The following is an 8,391-nucleotide window of genomic DNA, read 5'->3' on the forward strand; positions in this document are numbered from 1 at the left end:
GCGCCTTTTTATTGGACTTTTGTTATTGAGCCCGGTCTCACGTGAGTCCGGTCTCACACAAAACCTTTTGTTTTTTGATAAAGTTACTAATGCTCATACATTAGAGGATGGTCATAATTCTCAATATAATATACATCTCTCCCTTGTAATGATGTTGACGTCGAGGAGGATGATAGAGAAGGTGATGATGCTAATGAGGAATTGAGGGTGATAAAAAATGGTGCTAAATTGTGTTTTCTATTTAGCTAGTATGACAATTTTGAGTTATTTTGTAATAAAGTAATACCATCTCCAAATTGATATTGTATTGTAGAACTAACAGTTGGTTTCAAGAATGGTGATTGAGTGCCCTTTGATAATTTAAATACGACTAAATAGTGCATCATGTATCATGTTATATATACGTTTTTTGACAAGGTTATATCCATAACAAAAATGCTAGAAATTTTTAAACATTTATATTACTTTGTATTCATGATCCATACTCTAATCAAGATACCGTAAGCATTAAAAATAAAGAATTTGATGGTATACATATATATTTGGATTGTATTAGCCATTAATTTTTAATTCCTAGTTTTGTCATTTCCGAACCTACATGGACACTACTTTGAGAAATATTTTTAAGTGAACACTATTTTAGTAATTTATTTATTTTTTACCACCAATTGGGCAAATTGTTTAGTTGACACATGACATGACATTTATATTAGAAATGTTTTTTTTAAATATAGATTTTGTTCGAGATTATTTATTTTAAATACAGTAATTAGGGGAAAAAAATTATCCGGTAAATTTGGAAAATTATGTACTTATTTCGGAAAAAATCTTGGTGCCGTGTAAGATGATAAGTGATTCAAGAGCAGGTTGTAGGAAAATTGAGCTTATAGAAACTTACCTAGCCTAGAATACGAACTATGAAAACTAATTGGATTTAAGACAAAAAATATTGGGATCTCTTAGTACTACTTTGTGATCACCACAATCTAAAATTATATCAATTCCATAAACAATCAATCAATCAATCAATCAATCAAAGCCTTAATCCCAAAAGTGGGGTCGGCTAACATGAACCAAATTTGATTATTCCGTGTAGTCATCAACATAAATCTTTCTCCTCCATCCCTTACGATCCAAAACTTCATCCTCACGTAAATCCATGCACTTCATATCCTTCCTCACTCCTTCCAACCAAGTCATCTTTGGTCTCCATTCCACACTTCATATCAATTCCATAAACCTGACAGTAAAATGATCGTAACTAGGTCCAGATCAATATGTTAGATCAACATAATCCAATTGGGGGAGGCTGAAGAACTAAGCAGAAGTAGAAAAACTGGAAAGGGTGTGCTAATCCATAGACCAGAACAGTTAAGGGACCGAATTCGACTTATGACCCCATTGAAGTGGTCAAGTTAGCAGATTAATGAAGCATGTTAGATACTCTGTATGACAATGAGTTGAAAATTTTGATATGGAAAGAACCTGCGAATTTTTTTTATCAAACTTCTTACACTCCATCCCTATCAAAGAGAATACCACATCCACTAAAACTTCACTTGTAGAAATTTATTGACAATTTGACATTTACATGGAAAATGGTTTGACCATTCTTTAACATTCATCAAACTCACACACCAAAACACGAACAAACTTACATTTTCCAGTCCTCCCATTCGAGATTGGACCTTCCCACTATCTGCATTCTGTCAGCCTTGTTTAGCTAGTGCACATAGGACAATTACCTCATTAGGACTGAAGGCTGATGCCTTAAAGCCGGGAGGAGAGAGAGAGAGAGAGAGAGAGAGAGAGAGAGAGAGAGAGAGAGGGGGGGGGGGGGGGGGGGGGAGAGCGGTCAAGTTAGGAGGTAAATTTAGAGTAAGTATTACCCGCTACCAGGTATGGGTAATACTACCCAATACCAAAATATGTTTTTTTATTTTTTTTCTTTTCCCTTTTTTTTTTTCTCCCTTTCCTCTTCATCTTCTTCCTCCCTTAAACCCTTTCCCCACCTCCATGGATAGCTCCCATTGCCGGCCAAACCTCCGCCCACCACACCTTCACCTCCAACAGCAAGAAACCCACCCCGGTCGAAAATCCAAAAACATGCAACTATCTCAGTTAAAAATCACCGGAAACCACCCAAAAAAAACATAACCCATAAAAGAGAGACACAAACTTATGGCTCTAGTCATTAAAATCGGTGAGTTCTACGCTGGAAATCGTTGAGTTCGGTCAAAACTGACGACGGTACTTGTTTGTCGGTGCTCAGTTATTATTAATTTCTATACTGTTATTATTGGTTTGTGTACTGTTATTCTTGGTTTGTATACTGTTATTTTTAATTTGTATAGTATTATTAAGAGGAGAGAGACTACATTTTTACAACATGGGTAAATAATTCATAAAATTACATTTTTACCCCTGGTATGGGCCCAACGAGCCCATACCTGGTAGTGGTCTATCACTACTCGTAAATTTATGGGTCAAACAAGTTAGCATGACCTTTCTAAGCATAGTCCCATACTGCTTCTTTAGTGGTATGTTCACTGTTCCCATCCATCATCCCAAGATTCCCAACCCACCTTCTGTATTAAGACAGCATTCCTAGAGTGGGCAAGCAAATATAGCAATCTGCACTACCCGCAATGTACAAGTACCGAAGTACGAAGTAAATGAGAAGAACTAAATACACTAAATAAACATTGTTTCAGTTATATGACACATTGACAAGGCACCAAAAAAAAAAAAAAAAAACAACCCAAGGCTGAACCCTGGATACAGATCAACCTAAGTATATCATATTGAGTTATCATAAACAGCAAAATGTTAGCAAAATTGAACTAGTAAGAAGAAAGAGAAGCAACCATGCCCATAAGTCACCATAGAACCCTCTATTTACTTTATCTCTGAACAACAATGATGAACAGTGAAATCGGAGGGTTAACTTGATAAACCTGTTTGTTTCCTTTTGTCAAACATGTTTTTACACTCAAATCCCTATAACAAAGGATGCCACACCCACTCCTTTAAACTTCAAAGGCAGCAAATTTTACAGAAAAGGTTTAACCACTCCTTATAACTTCATCAACCTCCCACAACAAAACAAATACAATTACAAATTTCTTCTCAGCCTTATTTCACTTTTAAAGTAATAAAACACATGCATATTAAGCTTGTGCATGAAGGAGCCTAAACTAATCAAGCAGCCGATTCCTTAGAAAATCTAGCTAGAAAGAACAAAGCTTAATTTTGGAAAGTAGAATTTTAAACCACCCACCCCACACCACAGACCTTACCCCAAGATGTAGATTTATGTATCTCATGATTCTGTAGCTGATAACTCTCCTAACTCAATAGTTAGGAATTTTAGTATGCCCTAACATTTCTCCTTTTCCGCTTCATAATAAAGTCAATGATAGTACCCCTATTACCCAAAACTCGACATCATACACTAAAATAAAGAAAAACTAGGCCTAACTTAAGCTAGTGAGAAGAGCTACTGTATTTATCAAGCTAATTCTTGAGCTCAGGGGCAAAATGCTTGCATTATACTGCAATTGGCAAAGCCTAAGGGTGAGGGTGAGGGTAATGTCCAAAAGCTAACAAGTAGAGATGACATTTATCATTTGTAATTACGACTCCAGCAAAAACCTCTCCAAGTCTAACCAGTAACTTCAGTATCTACAATAGTGAGCAACAATCAGAAAAACGGAATAAATCAAATGACATTCCATCACTTCTAGCAGATAACTCGATTGAGGGACGACAAATATGAAAGGATGCAATGCTAAGGCCTCGCTCAAAATTGTATCTAAACAAAAACAATGAAGGAAATCAGAATTCCAAACAACAATGAACTGCAAACTAAGTTATAGTACTTCGTATTAAAAATTATAACTGGAAATCACAATAAAAAAAACTCTTTGGTTATTACCATCAGCCACTACAAAATAAAAGCATGGCATTAAACAGAAAAATGCAGTATCGCTATCTTGCCTATTTCATCTTGGCTTCAGTAAACAAAACATGGCGATTAACACGAGGATCGAATTTACGGAACTCAAGCTTCTCTGGAACCTTCTTAGGGTTCTTCTTTGTCACATAGAAGAATCCAGTACCAGCCGAAGAGACAAGCCTGATAAATATTGCACCACCCTTAGCCTTTCCCATTTTTCAATTTAACACACACAATAGGCCAATTACACCTGCAAATTGAGAATTTAAAATATCAATTTTTGATACTCCAGATATAACAACAACAACTGTTTGTGAATACAAAATCATAACCATTAATTAGGCAATCGGATAAAAAAAATTGTTAAATCGAGAAATGAAGACATTAAATATTTGAGCAAGAATCAAAATCGATCTGAATAACTTGTAAAATTTGCAAATTAATTAATCAAATTCAAATGAAGATTGAGAGAGAAAATTGAAAGAAGACAAACCCTAGTAGTTGAGGAAAGAGGAAATTCAACGATTGAGTAGCTTAAGAACTTGTAATGAATTGGTAAAGTTGAATGAAGGTTGAAGCTTCAGGTATCAATGGCGGGAGGCGGTGGAGGAGAGAAGTAGGAGTGAAATGGTGGGTCAACTAATGGGCTACAGATTGAATTTTCTTATTGAATCATATTGCATTTACTATAAAAGGTTTGAATATTTGGCCCAAATAATTTTTTTTTCGAAATGAAGATATTTCACACAAAATAAATTATATGATTACATTAATACTTGACACGTAAAGATATGTGTCCCTATCTTTTCGTAAGTACTTTAAAATTATGCCCTAATAGTTTCTTGAAGCGGCTAAAATTCGTACTTATATAGATAGACTTCCAAACATGCTCCTGTGACCGAGCAGTATATCAGGAATTATATTAAGTTAAAACAACCTATTTCGCCATCACAGAAAAATAGAACTTAACCTTGGATGATTGCCAATCATCAATTAAAAGAATTGATCTCATTGAACTTAAGACCCAACGTCTTATTGGGCGTTAAGTTGATATTCCCTTATTTGTGATTATTATAGGGCTCCAATCTCAAAAGATTGTCATCCTTTTATTAACATCTCTTACTCATGCTTTTTAAACAACTGGTGAGATAAACTTCATATGAATATAATCAATAGTGACTACACTATCCTTGTTATATCCTTGGATGTAACTATACCTTACACCAATATTCCTTAACTTACCAGTATACACTTGATTATATGCCTTAGCCAAAATTACATTGTTAACACAATTTATCATTATAAGTGATATTGGCTTTTGCAACAAAGGAAAATCATGCATTAAATCCCTTAACCATTCGGCTTCATTAGCAGCGGAAAGTAATGCAATGAACTCCGATGTCATTATAAAATACGCAATGCAAGTTCGCTTCTTTAATGTCCATGAAATAGCACCTCTCCCATATGGGTATATCCATCCACTTAAAGAAGTCTAAAATTTCTACATTTCACAAAGAATTCCTCAATTCCTAACAACACGTAATGGGTTGACAACCTCTCCTACTACTATAACAAGCTAAGGGTATATTCACATTTACTGCAATGAACTAATTGGAGCTGAATTGAACTGAACGGAACTTATTTGAGCTGAACTGAACTGAACTGAATAGAGTTGAAATGAATATTTTATAAGAGAGGGAAATTAGGAGCTGAACCGAACTGAACTGATTGGAGCTGAACTGAACTGAACTGAACTGATTGGAGCTGAACTGAACTAAACTGATTGGAGCTGAACTGAACTTAACTAAACTGAACTGAAATTAAGCTGAAGTGAACAGGCCCTAAGAGGCAATGCATGTCCAGTAATAAGAAAAAGATTATATTTGGTTAATAATAATTATAACTATTTTTATAGAAGAAATTGATTGCATATTCTTTTTATCAACGATTAAAAAGGAAATAAAATTTACATGATTGATATTTGTAACTACTTATAAATTTAAATTGTGCTACAATTATTTTTTTCTTTTACAATTTGAAAACAACATCAATATTTTATTGATGGATAATGATACAAATACTATTGGAAAAAAGAGGCAAGTTATACATATACATTGCTAATAACTAATAAGCCAAATATTAAGAATTCCACTCCAATATTCCATACTTGTATTATTTCTTGTAAGTTTATCATATCCAAGAGTGTTTTCACCATCTTGTCCCAAAAAAAAAAAAAAAACGCGGTGATTGAAAACAAAAACTTAAAAAAGAGTTAAATGTTGGTGATTGAATCCACTTTATTTTGTTTTTTTTAAAATGCACAGTTAATCAATTCAAACGTGGTTTAACTTATGAGCAGTTATCATTACTTTTTTTTTTATTAATCTCTTTTCCTATTTTGTGGCACTACTAAAATTCGGCCGAATTGCAACCATTTTTCTACGACCGTCATGAAAACGATCGCAAAAAATGATATTTGCGACCGTTTTTAAAGCGGTCGCAAATTTGTGACCGTTTTTGGGTTATAAAACAGTCGCAAAGGTACTTAAATATATTTTTAAAATAAAATGCATGTGAAAATTTATTCAAAATTAAATTAATTCTGTTACGACCGTTAGTAGCGGTCGCAAAATGCGTTAATTACGACCGTTTGAGAAACGGTCGCAAAATTACGACCGCCATACCGGTCGCAAAAGTGCTTTTTTAAATTAAAAAAAAGATATAAAAGGAGATCCACCCAAACCCTAGTATTAGAAGCAGCAGTCTACTCTCTATCCTCTCTCTCTCCTCACGCATCTATCCTCTTCTCCTTTCTCTTTTCTCACACCCTTCTTCTTTCTCTCTCTTCTCTTTCTTCTTTCCACCTCCCAGTGAACGACCCTCATCTTTATCTCTTTCTCTCGCATCTCCTCTCTTCACCAACCCTAAAATAGAGCAGCCACCGTCACAAGCAAAGCCCACCGTTAAAAGCAACACACGAAGTTTGCTGTTTATGGTCAAATTCGACCTTAAAAATTCCAGATCTGGAGTTTTCTTGGTCGAATTTGACCATATTAACCTAAAGAGGAAGATATATTATGAAAGGTATGTTTATTTTTCTGAAAATTTTGTTTATTTTCGAATTTTGTGGTTGAATTTCGTTTTCCGTTCGAATTTCCATGTTTGTTTGATTTTGTTATCGATTTTTGTTTGAGTTTCTGTTCGAATTCCTTTGATTTTGGTTTTATTTCGAGTTTTTGTTAATTCTGTTCGAATTTGTTCTTTATTTGTTCGAATTTCATAGATTTTTGGTTAGATTTTGAGCTCGAACTTGTCAAATTTAGGTTTGAATTTGTGGGTTTAATTGTCGAATTTAGGTTCGATTTATGAGGGTTTTATTTTGTTTTTGTTTGATTTTTTTATCGAATTTTTTGTTTGAATTTGTGGGTTTAATTGTTGTGGGTTTAATTTTTTTGGGTATAATTATTGGGTTGAATTTTTGGGTGATTTTTTTTATTTAATTTTTGTTCGTTTTTTGGTTTAATTTTTGTGCATTTTATTTGTGGGTTAAATTGTTTTGATAAATTTGTTCGAATTATGTCGTTTTTTGATTTTTGTTCGAAATTGTTTGATTGTTTGATGTTGTTTTATTTCGTTTTTGTTTGCTTTTTGTTCGAAATTATCTAGGTGATTTTTTTTTAATGTTTTTCTGGGTTAAGGGAGGGTGGGTGGGTGGTGGTGGGTATTGGTGGTTGAAGGTGGGCGAAGGTGATGGTGGGTAGAGGGAGACGGCGGCGGCGGCTAGTGGTTGTTTAGGGTGGGCAGTGGTGGTGGTTTGGGTGGGATCTGGTTTGGGTGGATCTGGGTTAAAGGTGGGTGGGTGGGTCTTTTTCTTTTTTTTTTGGTTTTTTTTTTAATACTTTTAGCGACCGCTTATGACGGTCCCTAATTTCAATATTTGCGATTGTTTCATAAGGCGGTTGCAATTTTTAATATTTGCGACCGTTTTTTTAACGGTTGTTGAAAATAGTTAAAACGACCGTTAAAAATCTGCGACCGTCAAACGGTCGTAATATATTGTTTTTGCGACCAAGAGAAAAACGACCACCATGTTACGACCGTTGATGGTCGCAATTATGTTTTGCGTCCGTTTTCACTATTTTTTGCGACCGTTTGCGGCAGTCGCAATTTGGCCAATTTTTAGTAGTGTGGGTAGTTATGATATGACAATGTTTTTTTTAACGGGTTTTTCACCATAGGCTCCCGAGTTTTTTGTTTATTCACCATATACCCATGAAATTTTTAAAATTCATCATATACCCTCGAGTTTTTCACAAAAATACACCATATACCCTTAATGACTTATGATTGTTAACTTTGTCAATCATTAGGGTTAATTATGACCCGAAACCACCCTATATACATTCCTTTACCTCCGAAATCACCCACATTTC

Source organism: Chenopodium album, chromosome 16, assembly GCF_948465745.1.
Source record: "Chenopodium album chromosome 16, dcCheAlbu1.1, whole genome shotgun sequence".
In the NCBI taxonomy this organism is placed as follows: domain Eukaryota; kingdom Viridiplantae; phylum Streptophyta; class Magnoliopsida; order Caryophyllales; family Amaranthaceae; genus Chenopodium; species Chenopodium album.